We start from the raw sequence: 16,032 nt of genomic DNA, 5'->3' as shown, positions 1-16,032 counted from the left end.
ATTTAAAGTATTTCAAATAAAAATATAAATCAATAATACACTAATATATTTATGGTTGAAAAATTAAAATTAAATATTCACGAGAAAATGGTTTTCTTCTGCAAACCACTTCTATTTTATTGCAAAAAATTGGCACGGGATATTTAATGTTTATGATGTATTAATGACGAAAAGTAATTTATATTCGATTCAATTACGTGTATTTTGCAAATACTGATTTCATATGGTTTTTATTGCCACATGTAGAAATTTAAATTTAAAATAAAAGTGAAAAAATTAAAATATTATTAAATCAAAGTTATAATAAAAAAAAAAAGCTGACCGATTATTTTTAAAATACAGGTATAATCTTTATCAAAGTCACGCGTTTTGTAAAAGACTTCGATAGTCGACCATGGCACTAACTAGTAACTACCTATACAGTGTAGTACCTACCTTTATACGACTGTATTAGTCTATATCAATAATGTAGACTACTCGTATACCTACTTAATACGTAAAGATATTGAATAAGTAAACATTTAATAACTACATTTATTCGAAACATTATTATACAGCCTTATATGTAGTTTTGGTTACTGGCTATAGAAGCAAGGTTGAATCGAGCGCTGCAGGAGTATTTGGGGACTTGGGGACTTGGGGTTGTTTACATGACGATAACAAGTTAACTTTAGAGTATAGGTACTGCACCATATAGTATATATTATTATTAATAACCAGAGTATGATAAACGAGTATTATAATATTATCACCGGTATTCGGTCTGAAATTCTATCATTCTACCGCGATACAATTAAAAAACAATTTATAATAGTAATAAAGTATACTCGTCACAAAAGTAATTAAAATGCAAAAATTGGTATGATATCTGCAGATAACGACTGATATCCGTATCGAAAAATCGACATACTATACGTGAATAATATTAAAGCATAGCCGTAACTTGTAAGTTTATTACCTGTTATATATATAGAATATCTGAATGTAACCGATGAAATATCCGTGTTGTGAGGGTGGTTTCGGCAGGAGAACGGCGATCGCGACTATTACACCACAATTAAAACGATCACTTACTACCACTATATCACAACTACGACCACTTACTACCACGCTGTTCTTGTAAGTGTCGGGATGAGATCGTTCAAGACGACTACGGTGGTAGTAGCATACCTATAGTGGTGGTGGTAGAAATCGAGGTGGTAGTATATAGCGATGTTGGTGGTGGTGGTGGTGGTGTTGGTGGTAGTGGTGGATATAGTGCAACAATAGGACGAAAAATAAAAATCTCTTGTTGTGGTGCGCCGCGGCGAAGGGGCAGCTGCAAATCGGTCGATGGAATTCCGGGTGAGGTCGGTCGCGGCGGGCTAGACGTAAAATAGTTGACGGCTACGATAAACGTGTGCGCGCGCTTACTCCTCACGGGGTGCAAACGAATAACTAGTTTTTGTAAAAGGGAAATAATAATAATAATAATAATATATAACATTCGGGTAGTCGTCGTACAATACACGACAGACTCGCCATCTTTATACATATATATATATATTATGTATGTATATTATATACATTAATATATATATAACACACACATACAAACGTACTATTATAAGGGACCGGACAGTATTATCATTTGTGTTGCTGCCGTTGTGTTGCACTATACGGCTACTATGTAAAATATAATATGACGCCGCCGGTTATTGTTGGGAAACGACCAGAGACGCCGTCGTAGGTCGTACTGGTGTAGCCAGTGCCACAGAGTTCGGCAGCATTATAGGTAGATACACCTATATATATGATGCGTGTTTCAGGTATGTTCCATCTCCATGGGGTTGATTTCGTGCACAATGCATATACACATACATATATTACACTCGCATAGGTAGGTATGTCTACAATATTATATTATACCACCAATATATCCAGTAAACATTTATACATATATACAGGTATAGAGCACGTATATAATGCGAGAGTGTGTATGTGTGCGAGCGTATTCTAAATATATGCCGCGGCGCTCCATTACTATTTCTCTAGTCGCCCTTGAGATTTTAACCAGGGGGTAGAAATCTTTTATACGCATTTCATTTAATATATTATTATACGGGTGTACTCGTATGTGTGTAATGGCGGCGCCGATTCGACCGCGTTTCGTTTCCACGAACTAAAAATGACAATAAAATGTGTTTAGCTATGTACGATTATATTATATTTTTTTTTTCCGTTCACTGCTCCGGGGCACCGTGTACGAAATATTATATTTATTTCATTACAGGTGGACCGATATATACAATATAATTCGCACATCAAATATATATCAGACTTACGACGGCTACAAAAATATGATATTATGATCGTTATATATTCGTTATTCGCGACTATAATAATATTATACCTACACAATAAAATATCACTTAAAAATCGTACCTCCATGATATTATCATATTATTAATCAACACAAATCAAATGTTCGAAAAATTATTGCATGTATATTGTATTATACGATTTGGATGAAATAGGAACAGTCGAAACAAACGCGGCAACATGACATTTAAATAATAATATTACTCGTTTATATTCCTATAATATAGTTTTAATTTTTTACTCCGGTAGTCCGGTGTGTAGAAAAAAATGCGATATAAATAAACTTGTTTCTGATTTGCGCCTTTCAATAAAATTTATATACCTACTAAAATATAGGGTGTCTCATGAAGATTTAACAATTTAAAATGGCAGGATAAAGGAATTTACATAATCCTACCACTTTAAATTAGTAAATTTCCTTATGAATATACTTACATAACTTTACAGTTTACACCTATGTTATTATGTTAATATTATTTATAAGGATTACAAAAACCATAAACTATAACCATAAGCACACATTTATTATTTACGTTATAAAAATAAATGTATGCAAAAAATAAACTTAATTATTATTATCTCATGATAACTTTACACAACGTAGTAAATAAAAACAAATTTTTCTAAAAACATCAAAAACTATTCAAAATTGTTCATTACGGTTTGTTTGACATTTTTGGTAAGATTCCATCATTTGTTAAGTTTTAGTATGTTTTTTTTTACACTTTTACAAACCTATATATTTTATATTAATTTTAGCTATATTTTGGATTTATTGTTGTACTTTTAATCTTATTTATCAAGTTAAAAATGTATTATAATTTGCATTTATATGTCTATATGCTAATTAAAAAATATTACTATAGAAAAAAATTCTGAAATTTACAATACATAAACTACCCAATACCGCAATACTCATACCCGTAGACCATATAGGTCATACATAACATACAGAATTCTACATAAAATCATTTATAAAATGATGATAAATCGCTTTCAGATTTAATAAGAAAGCATGCCCCATTGCCATTGCCCCTATTTATCAACCCGTCGAAATGTCCAAGTGAACTATTCGTACATTATATAATTCTCACGAGGCTAATTCAGACCACAGAACTAATTTAGACCACGAGGCTAGGGAGGCATGTCCAGTGGTGACTATTGCTCAAACGGGTAAACTATATACTGTTCAGAATTTTATTAATTACATCTCCCTTTCATTAGATTTTACGTATAATTATGAAATATTAAATATTTATTAGATGTAAAAATACCCACATTTTAAATCAGCGAAAAAATATTGCAGAAATCCAACAACTATATAGATACATAAATCACAATGTAGTATATAAATTTATTTTATGTAGGTACTTTAAGCGTTTAAAACATTTTAAGAAGAAATACTTCAAGAATTGATCTTTAAAAAATAAAAGGGAATTATCTACAGCTTATAGGTATATTGGTACATAATATAGTTTTCTTCGATATTACTATTATGTATAATGTATATTATGCAATATGTATATACATAATTAATTTCGAAATATGAAAAAAAAATTACCTTAATCAAACCAGAAATTAAATTAAAATTGTTTTTTTTTTATTATACTTCTAATAATATGATTATTATTTGTGGAATATAATATCATATTTAAATAAATCAAAATGCATTAAATGTAATTTATTGCGTGTATAATAAAGTTATAGTTATTAATATAAACTATTTATTTATTTATATACGTCATTTAAAAAAACGTTATTTTACTATACTTGTCTACTTTTAATTAACTAACATCTTCAAAGTTATTATATTTTTAGATGTAAACCGATACTTGAAATAGTATTAATATCTTGAAGTAGTAAGTATAAATACTGTAAATCTATAGTGTATTGGAAAAACACAATTATATAATATACAGGTATAGTTACAAATGTGTGACAGTTTTGTGTTTAAATATACTAACCGTATGAAGACGAATATTACATTTATATATAAAAAAAAAAATTAAAAATATTAAAACGTCGAGGACAGTCTACGGATTGTAATAAATTTTAATACGCAATGAAAATGAATAATTATACAATACTAGTGGTTCCAAAAGTTGTTTTTGGTATATTTCGAAATGTAACTATATTTTTTAAGCTAGTTATCAAGACTAAATAGTAATTGATTGAAATTAATTCTCATGTATTATTATTTTTGTCTTTTATTGAGAAGTACAATTTATGGTCGTTCAAACGTGCTTTATCCTTCACACACGATACAAACCTAATATTTAGGATTACAATTCAAATATACAATAGGCTATAGTCTCTTTTTATTCTGCACTAAGTGCACTTAACAATACTCAAAAAAGAATAACATACAGAAATTAAAGGTACGAATATAAACAATTTTTCTTATTTATCATTGAATCTTATAAATTAAGGTATAGGTATAGTTCACAAAACTTTATTAATTGTTGAAATAAAATAATTTTATAGATTTTATTTGTTGTCTATTTGTACCTAAGTGTAGTGAGCAATACATAGATATAAATTAATTTATTTTAAACTGATATAATATAAATAGAAAGACCGTCACCGTATAGAGAGGAAAATATAATTTTTATTGAGGTAAATCATTGCTAAAATATAATAATACAATATTCAGACGCGAAAATGTATATATTTTATGCCGAACAGAAATCTTAAACTTAAAATTGTTTAACTTATTGCTTATGCGTATATCATTATCAGTTACGTGAAAGGTAAATTTTGTTTTAGTAATTTAGTATCGTGTTGAACATGTTGTAAAAATTGTAAAATATATAATTAACAGATTGTAAATTGATCGATGAACTAGGTATTTTATATTGCTATTGTTAATGATATAGTTTATACGAAAAATAAATTCCGTATTTCGTGGGAATCGATGAAAAGTTGCAAATAAAAATGCATATGTATTATTGAAATGATACGCCCGTGTTATCTGACTCCGGCCGAAATAAAATTGTAAAATGCATTGATGAATGAATTCAAGCTTTAACGGACACAGCTCCGATTACCGATTGGTTTGCCAGGCGGAGATATCAATGTCATATAATATGTACAACGAACTTAATTAATTATAATTATGTAGAGTGTGATATTAACGAGTGTATCAAGTGTATTTTGAATTCAAAAATTCCAAATTATAATAACTTATTGTCAAATATTAATTAAATGAATAATTTTTAATCTAAAAATTAATTAATTAATTATATACATAATACATATCGACGAATTTTATCAATTTTATTTTGTTAAATTGCTCATAGGTATTATATAATATACGAGAAACAAAAACAAAAACAAATATCTAACTTACTTATACAATAACACTGATATATTTTTAATATTGTGAATTTATCAAATATATTGATATAAAGAATTAAATCGATTGTATAATTAATTGTAAATTGAATAGATTTAATTTAACAAAAAATATGGTTTAATCTTAAGGGGGTCCATCATGAAAAAATAGTTATATCAAATATTTCTTTAACAAGTAATAATAATTGAGAAATTACGAAGTTACTTAATTTATAAATAATTTTTAGCACCAATTGTACACACGCGACACGCGTAATAAAACTTAATCGAATTTCAAAAAAATGGCATAGTGTAGTTTGTGATATGTTTAATAAAGGATAAGGTCAGGTGGTTGTTATTTTTAAAACCTTAATATAGTTTTCCTGAGCATTTTATATGGTGGTAGTTTGAGACTTTTGGTAGGCACAAAAATGTTGCCAAAAGGTTATATAAACAATAGGTACCATAAATAGATTCATTTGTCAAATTCTGACTATTCAATCACACAAGTTCTGTATCGGTGTTGTACGATTGAGAACGTTTTACCTTTTTAGCAACACGATTGAGAACGATGTTGGCAGATCAAAGAAACAATATTTTGTACCTTAAAATCAAACGATTGAGAACGATTTTTCTAGCGACGTTGCCATTTATCTTAACTTTTAGTTATCTAAACTTTTAGGCAATAATCAACTCCGTTGAAAATAATATTTCAAAAACCATGGCCAGTAAAGATTATAATCGTATTGTTTCAACAATTAATTTATATAAAGAGTTTGAACCAAATAAGGAAATAATAAGGTATTTAAAATTAACCGGAAATAAGAACTTGGGAAAAAAAATTTAAATTGTGTATATACTGGCAAATAAATATTGATTTTTTAAATTTTTAATCTTAAGCTGACAAATATGTTGTATATAAATATAGATTCCAGGTAAGTTTATTTTGTAACCAAAATATAGTGATTGATATCTTATATTTATTGTATATTGTATTTTTATTATTTTTATTTTTAATTAATGTGGCAACGTTGCATAAAAGTTAGCAGGTAAGAACGTTCTCAATCGTGCTATTAAAAAAGGTACGGCCGATAAGGACCGTTCTCAATCGTGTTCTATCCTTCTGTATGTAGTACGAAATAGTATTTCTTTATTCTTTTACTTAGAAGAGGTATTATTTAATTACATTTTAGAGTCTTAGTAAAGTTGTAAAATACATAAAATAAGCTATAAAATATAACCGTGGGTTCACTTATAATGTTATTAGTTATTACTATTATTATACAACCACTATAACAAAAATTGAAAATTGTTTATCTAATTGATTCTCAATTATTTCTTTTTTTTAAAAGATAACAATATAATATTATATAATTAAAAAAAAAAGTTTACTAAAAATGTACTTACTTCTCAGTTCTCATCTAGTATATAGTATATTGTGTTATAAATATGTATATTGTTGATAATTTAATTTAATAATGTATACTATTAGATATTATTTAAAAAAATAATATGTATTATTGACAATTATTGAGTCATTTGAAAAAAGTGTGTTTAACAAATTTATTAACAGCTATTTGAAAATAATTTGTATTATAACTATTATAATGTTAAAAAAAATATAAATATTTAATTGATTATTATTATCGTGTAAAATCACTGTACAATTTGGGTAAATTTGGCGCAAATAAGAGGTACTGAAAAACGTATTTTTTATTTAAACCTAACGCAGATGGGCTGTACCCAAAATGAATGAATTTTTTTTATCGCAAATGGTAATTCTCTTTCGACCAAAGTGTAAAAGCCTTGATAAGGTGGACGTGGGAAACTGCTACCATGTTATTATATTATGATCAAAAACTGAACACTATATAACAAGACTATATAATAATATATATTGTATAGGCGTATAGCTATATAAATATTTAAGACAATAATGAGTGTAAGACACACCACTATGGCACTATAAACGTATGCATATAATATGAAACCAGCTAATACATTATGCTTGTAAACCTAACAGTTACATATTACGCCTATTACGGATTACGATATATAAATATAATTCGTTTAGAAACATAATAATAATAAACAAGATTTTACCTTTTTATTGAATTTTGCCGCTTCGTAGATTGAGAATCGGAAACGTTGTATATTTACGACTGCACATGTTCTGTGCAAACAGTAGGCGTACGATAGTTGAGAAAACCGTTCGCTGAATTACTACCACAGAATTCGGGTACGCCATCGGTCGTATTATTATACAGTTCCGCGTAATTCTGTATTACTCTACTCCTATGGTATACGCGCAAATCATAGCTCTTGTGCCGTAGTCGCCAAAGAGAATAATATAACTTATACCTAGGTACGCTATTCGTTTGCACGTTTGTTACCGTATACCGCGTATACGGCATAATACGCTAGAATAATGGAATAGATAGAGGCTTTGTTTTTTTTATTCACCACCGCCGAATCTACTGCAAAATGTCTGTACTTCTGTAGGTTTAGCAGTTGTGAACTAAAATTAAATGTACCTAGTACCTACCGATAAACGTATGGTTTTTTTTTTATTTATAATACAGAAAACCGACTGGTACATATTTTAATAGAAACTGAATGAAATACGGTTGATTAATTAGTAATTTCACTAGTAGAAGTAAAAACTATTATTATTGACTAACATTTATCAAAATAAATTTAACGTCTATTTTATGTTTCTTGGTACTCTGTGTACAACAGGTAAATTTGATTTAATGTTAATACTAAAATTTGACGTAAAAGTCGTGAAATAGGGGACCTACAGCATGGGCCACCTAAATATACATAATTATCAAGTTGTAATTACACGTTTTTTTATGTTTGTTTTATGCTAAGTAAGTTAATTTAGTATCTTGACCATGTACGGTTTAGGCGCCGTCTCGCATTACAACATTGTTTTATTTTAGCAATATTTGGAGTATATTTAACATTATTGGTGATTCTGTTAGCGTTCTATAGGTACTTGTATATGGTTATAGAATATAGATATTAATTTTTTAGCGAACATATTTTAGAGTTAGCTTTTTGTGAAGCCACGGTGAGCAGTGAAATCAAAAAATTCATTAATGATTTAAAATCATAAATGAATGAAGCTAGTTGGTTTGTTAAGCTGACTTTGATATAGTTTTAAGGACTATCCTTCTGAAGAATTGGTTGTTTCGTTAGAAGTTTTTTGAAAGAGCGGAGACTTTCAGTTGATTTTTGGTTTCTCGTCAGTGTTAAACATTTTTGGCTAAGGTAATTTATTTTTAAACCAATGATTAGCTGATTGAGATTTCCGGAATATGTTTAGGAATTTAATTTATAGTTAGCTAGAAGAGGATAGCTGCATAAGACTTTTGCTGGTTCATTTCTATCTTTGGTACACTGAGTTAAGTCGTGGTTTTCACCATAACGGACACATTATTAAATGGTGGTTACAAACTTATAAACTTATAATAAGCACGCGTGTGACCGTGTGATTGACATTTGTAGATGTTGAGCGGTATCTTTCCTGACAAAATAATCATTGTAAATTGTAATTGACAAGTATTTTAGGTCTATAGGTCTAATAAGTAATAATGTTTTTTTTTCATATTCTTTATATATTAAATATATTTTAGATTCTTTAAATTGTTACTTAAACATACTTATTTACTTATGGTTAGTTCGTAGCCATTATTACCTTATACTATACTGAGTATACGATTTATGGTTCTTAATTACATATTTAATAATAATAATTAAAAGATACAAAAATATCGAGATAAGATAAATAAAAGATATTGTAGATATTTTAGTATACAAATTTCAGTTTTAATGTGGATCTCACAAAATTTGTTAAAGAGGTACCAGGGTACACCACGTTGTGGCGATCTAGATAGAATGAGTAGTTTGTAAAATACTATACTTCTTTTGGAGTAATAATTTGGATTTTAATAGGGAATTCAATCGATAAAGTTAATGATTTAGAGAATTAATTTGAGTTGTCCACGTGAGTTGAGTTGTCTAACTAGATGCAATCCGAGATATTTTACGGGCTGTTCGGTTGGTATTTATTTTGTTTGTTGTGGATAAACTGAACAGTAGTCACAAGGGTGCTGCAATGTAAATAGGTTTTATGTGTTTAAAAATTAAATTCGTTAATTTTTATTTTGCATTTAAGAACCTATTTTGTAATCGTAATCGGTTAAAATGACTTTGGTAAGCTGCAGTTTAAACTTTAAATTATTATTACTAGCAGTTAACTGTTATTGGTTTGAATGGGTGATCTGTGATTTGTTTATTGGTTTATACAACAATTTTTAGAAAAATATTTATTTAAATTAAATCCTAAATTTCAAATTAAAAAATAATAGGTATTACTTTGATTTCCTTAGTAAACGTATGCATTTTTTTTTTTTATTGAAATTTGATCTTATATGTTACATAGACAGATAGTATGAAAAACATAAATTATTTTATAATTTAGATACTTAATAGTTTATAGTAATTTTTAATCTTATATTATAAATATGAACTGTAGTATTAAAAATCACCTTATTTTATTCTATTATTGAAATTTCTAGTTGTAATACCAGTATGTTCATAATAGTAGGATTTTGTATATTATGTAATTAATAAATAATAACTATGGATTTTAACTTAAAAATAACAATTAAAAGCTAATGAATTGATATTTACTATTCTATATTAAACATGACTTAGGTAGCTAGGTAAATAGTTATATATTATTATTTATACATTATCAATATGTTATTTATCTATATTGTCGCATTGTTCGTTTTAATATGTAAATTAATATATACAAGTAATTGTATATTAAATAAAAGTAGGTCCTAGGTGATAAGAAAAAAAAGTACTTTTCTTGTTTTAAAGCTCGACGTTATTTTGACCTTTTATTAATGTATGATTTAGAACATTACACTATGATGATCATGACTTTCATAGAATAAATGTGTGGAAAACTAAACATGATGATATGGAAAATTTTCAATAATTTTCTGTTTGTTTAAAAATTAGATCATAGTCCACATCGAATCTTTAAACTTTTTGTAGCGATTGAACAAAGCTGTGAATAATTATAAAAATAATATCACAATGTTTATGATGTGAGAACAACGCATTTCGTTTCAGTTAACTTGGAATAGTTTGTAAGTAGGATTAATAAATAATATGCATTATTGACTATTGTATAATTATTAGTTATTATATACTTATATGCATCCGTAAGCAGGTTAAACAATATCCAAGACTAGATAGACGTATAATACAATATACGCGCATATTTCACGAATTTCGACGAGTAATGAAAAACATCGCTTATTTATTTGTTGCATTGTAAGAGACATATAAACGTGAAAACCTTTAAACGATCTTATTTTATTAAACCAACAAAAGAGTTAATTCGTTGGAAAATTTTTCTCGGATCCGAACTTAAAGTTGCCTACAACCACACAGTGATATTTTTTTTGTTATTATATGTGTTTTTTTTTGTCAGTGAGAAGCTTATGATGTGTATTGTGTATTTGTTAACATAAAACAACACGTCTAACATATGCAAATGAGTGTTTATTTTTAAAACGATTTATTGAATAATCAAACGATGTATTTTAATTAGTATGTGAAAATATGGAAACCATCAACAAGTCAGTGACACGAAAAAAGAAAAGAACAAATTATAAAATGAAAATGTGAATATCACATAGGTAAGTAAGCGTTTGTGTACTATATAGATTTAGTTTATTTGGTGATATAACAATTTTACGTTATTTTATTAAATTAAAACATTAGTTTTACCTAAATGGTTTCTAAATACATAAGTAGAATACTAAAATAAAATTGTTTTTCAGGATTATTTTTATAGTGACTCGTCATTTGAATGATAGCAATGAGTAATGCAATTATAATATATATTATTTTTTATTATAGATAAAATCAAATCAGTTTATTATTTAATATATTAGACTATAAACTTTACTATATTGTACAATTATTATTTGTTGAGTAGGTAGATACCTAACTGCATTTACAGTTCCTTACAAAACAGTAAAAATTTCGATAATTTTCTGTTGGTAAATTTAATATTTTCTGTAATTTTTCTTATTAATTAATATTAAATATAATATTATATATATAAATTCACGAACTTATTTTATCAAATAAGTATAGGTATTTTTTCTATAGTTTCAATTATTAATTTAATACATTTAATAAACCTATCAGTATCAGTGCATACATATAGTATAATATGTAATGCATTTTATATGATTTTTTTACAGAAATAACTTTGTTTAATAAAATGTTTCGTTCAACTTCGCAAAAAAAACTTTAAGGTTAATTTTTTATTTATTATTACTATTCGTAGTAGGTAATAGATTTTTTTAAGTTGATGTACATATTTATTTAGAAAAAAGTAAAATCGATTTGTAGGTTTGTTTAATAAGGAAGTGTATCATAATTTAATTAGGAATTTTATAAAATTATTTTGCAACAATAAATTTTAAAAGTATATTATCATTGATAATTATATATTATAATATATTTTATCAAATTGATCCAATTTTCTATTTGATCCACTAAATATTTCTTTAATGATATTAGGTATATACAATTATCATTGTATTATTATACTTGTAATTGAATTTGGGGTGCTACATTTATTAACTCGAAAATTAATCAATCTAATATACATACATTTATATTTTATTCAACAATTTAAGTTTTATAGATTTGCATTTTCTGTTGTAGATTCAACAATGAAATGTAGATAAATTTAAAATTGATATAATTATGCCACTGTATATGTATCTATTCGGATTTGGTGAATCAAAATAATATTTAAGTCATATATTCATATTTGATCTGGTAGAGCATAATATAATATGTAGTTTACAAATAGTCGGCAGTATTATACCAAGTTAGATTTTTGCGGCACACGTGTTGTACTAAGTTTTATGCGCTTAGCGCTTGCATAGTAAAATTTACATATTGTTTGTCAATAAATTTATACCACGTGATTTCGGTACGTCCGCATTACGATGATTTTTTGGAAAAAGATTCTTTTGTCGTATAAAACTCACAAATCTCGAGGGATGGAAAAATCTCCAAAAAAGGTTAAGTTGGAAATGTGATTAAAGCGTAATAAACATGTTGTGTATTATTAAGGCTTGTAATAAATATAATATAATATTTAATTGTGTAATGTATTTACAATATAATATTTATCTGTTGTATATTGTATAAAATAAAATATAGGTTTAATTTTTATTTGCATATAATAAAAGTGTTAACAGCTAGCAGTTAATGCTTTCATATTTTATTAATTATTTTTAAAATTCCATAATTTGTTATGGTGGATTTTCAAATAATTATGATTTTAAGATTACAGAGAATCAACTACGATACTACACAATATAAAAATTGAAAGTAATTTGATCTATTATTTGTCTTGTTAAATATATTTTTCATAACGAATATTTTTTTAAATTAAGTGTAAAAGAATTTAGAAATTATAAAAATAGTTTGCAATATATTGCTGAAGGTTTTATGGACATCGTACCATAGGGGGGGGGGATTTAGTGAAATTGTCCCCCTTTCTTAAAAATGTTAAAAGATTATTACGAAGAAAATAAAAGTTTGCAAATTCTAAAAACTGGTTTACAAAATATCAGTGAATGTTTAGAGAGAATTACATGTGCCAGCGTCACATATATACGAATCCTCCATATTGTTTTATATTCAATAAGACTTAGCTCATTGATAGCGCGAATATTCTGTTTATTTGAAAATGTCATGACTTACTATCATCTAAAAGTTTGGAATTATAATATATGGTATACCTGTGTGAAATATATTTTTAAAGAGGCCGGCACGTTTATTATTTTATACGTATATTAACTTGATAATATGGTATTTTTGAAAATTCTGAATATTTGCATACAGTAGTGTGTAGGCTTTCGCTTTGCATTGTATGAAGTGGTGCTTTTTATTACGTATATCTTCGCGAGATTTTTATAATTTATAATATACTGCCGCTATATATTAAATATTGAAAACGGCTTAGACACAAAACTCACCAACATCAAATATTCAAATTATAAATAATAAATATATATTACACGTTATATTATATTTTACAAGTAAATATCACATACGTAATATTGTCAGGTACTATGAGTTGTACGTGTGTTACAGCAATCAACACTATAGATGTCAAATTTCAATATTATCCATCGCCATTATATTATTATAAGGTACATTTTAATTTAACTATTTTTAGTGCTTTTTAAGTTGTTGGTGTTTGCTTCATTCTACCAATTATATTTTTATTATTCTTAATTTTTTTATTTTTTTTGTAAATGTTATGTTTAAAGATTATAGTAGCTACATCGTACGTTACTATATACTAACTAACAGACTATCATAGATTCGTAGTTATTCGTTAAATATGCATAATATATACACACAGAACTATTTACCCAGCATCTCTACGATTCAAATAATTATTATTTTGAAATATGAACTTTAAGTAAATTTTCATTTTATTTTTTATAAAATTAATTATCTTCTTCTTGTCTTAACAATTCTAATATTACAAATATGTTGTACATATTATAATACACTTCAGTAATTGTAATTACAAATTAGTAATAATACTCTTAGAAAACTCATTAATAACTAATGAGGAAATAAAAATCTGGTATTAAACTCATTTTATAATAGTATAATTAATATTAAAATAATATATTTTAATTCATCTCTTATTTATTTAAAGTGAATGAACAACAAATATAGTTGATTTCACAAAGCGTTTTGTCATTATATATTTATTTCTTTGATCATAATATACTTATGCTTTTTGGATTAAATATAAAATTTAAAGCTAAATTAACTTTCAAAATAAAATTATAAAAAAAAAAAAACAAAATATAAGTTGATTCAAACGAAATTTAAAGTTAAATAATATTTGTTTATAGATTTATAATAAACGAACGAATTTATAAATAATTTGATCAAACATTGATATTGATTTTTACTGTTTTACTGCAGAAGATCTTATAATAACATGACACGTGATACAGTAGTATAGTGAGGATTATATTTTAACAAAGTAAGATATTGATATAAGTCAGGCTAATGAAGTGAATGTGCTGGGACCACATAATTACAATTTACCACTGTAATACAATTTCAACTTCATCACAATGAATGCATAGTCCGGCTGCTGTCGTAAAGTACGACTGCAGAACTGTGTGTGACGGTTGTATAATATGGATTAATAGCGATTATAACACGTACAATTGAATTATTTTATGTTTGTTTCAAATCTATAAAGTATTTCTGATCAAAAACTGTGTTAAATCGAATTGCTATTTTATTGTTGAACGCTTTTACGCATTGAATTAAACACCGCTGGGATATATGTACTTTGAGACTATGAAGTTTTTCTTAGCATTGCGGTATACGAAATCTATTTTAGAAGAAACAAATGGAAAATAGATAAATGTATGCTAACGTACTTCACTTAACCTAAAAACGTTGACACCCTGACACAGTTGATTTTGATAGTGTAAGATGACCCTATTTAATTTATTTATATAATTAAGTTTAAAAAATGCAATATGAAAGGCTTAAAGGTTATAGGTGCACGAAAAATAATGGTAAGTCCTTGTACTTATATGAAACAATATATATTTTTATTTCGCAACTTGTAACTGTTGTTATACGTCTGTTGTACCATCACTTTATAGAAAACATGCCAATTAAGGTAAAATTTCATCTTCAAAAATGTTACCGTTTCCGGCATTTTCAGTGCAAAGCCTCTTTTACATATATTTTAATCCGGTTTTATATGTAAGCATTAAACAGGTATCGTTTTTATGTATTCTGAAAATGATTATTATTCATTTTTTTTTTATTCAAAAACCTGATTAATTTTATAATTTAAATAATATTATTTTGATGTTTGTATGTAAGTAGACAAAGTTGGTTATAGTGAAAATGTTGAAAAAAAAATATTTTATATTTCATGGTTTTAAAAATGATTATTAGAATAATGTATAAAATAATAATATACGTCAAAATAATTGTTAGCTTATTTATTATTTGTCCATTGTACTTATTATATTATAAGATCGAACATTAAAATATAAATAATACAGTTTCGCATTTGCTTTCGATAGTTAAATAAAGTATAATTTAATTTGTTGCAAATGTATATGGAAATTATACATTATAAACACTGTTTTTAAAACTATTACGATGTTTATATAAATATAATAATATTATATACCTTTACAGGAGATACTGCTGACCCTA

The 16,032-nt window shown here is 26.4% G+C and overlaps 1 protein-coding gene across 2 annotated transcripts in view; it reads right to left on the bottom strand.

Annotated features, from left to right (window-relative positions):
• LOC132922631 (broad-complex core protein isoforms 1/2/3/4/5-like) overlaps positions 1-1,134 on the bottom strand; it is a 77,742-nt gene extending 76,608 nt beyond the window's left edge. For both annotated transcript variants that reach the window (XM_060986244.1, XM_060986246.1), the window contains exon 1: positions 959-1,134. The gene's annotated coding sequence lies outside the window, so the exon portion shown is untranslated. The remainder of the gene's footprint in view (positions 1-958) is intronic.
• Positions 1,135-16,032: the final 14,898 nt, after the last annotated feature.

Source organism: Rhopalosiphum padi, chromosome 2 (genome assembly GCF_020882245.1).
Source record: "Rhopalosiphum padi isolate XX-2018 chromosome 2, ASM2088224v1, whole genome shotgun sequence".
Taxonomy (NCBI): Eukaryota; Metazoa; Arthropoda; class Insecta; order Hemiptera; family Aphididae; genus Rhopalosiphum; species Rhopalosiphum padi.
This window is presented reverse-complemented; position numbering and strand designations above follow the sequence as displayed.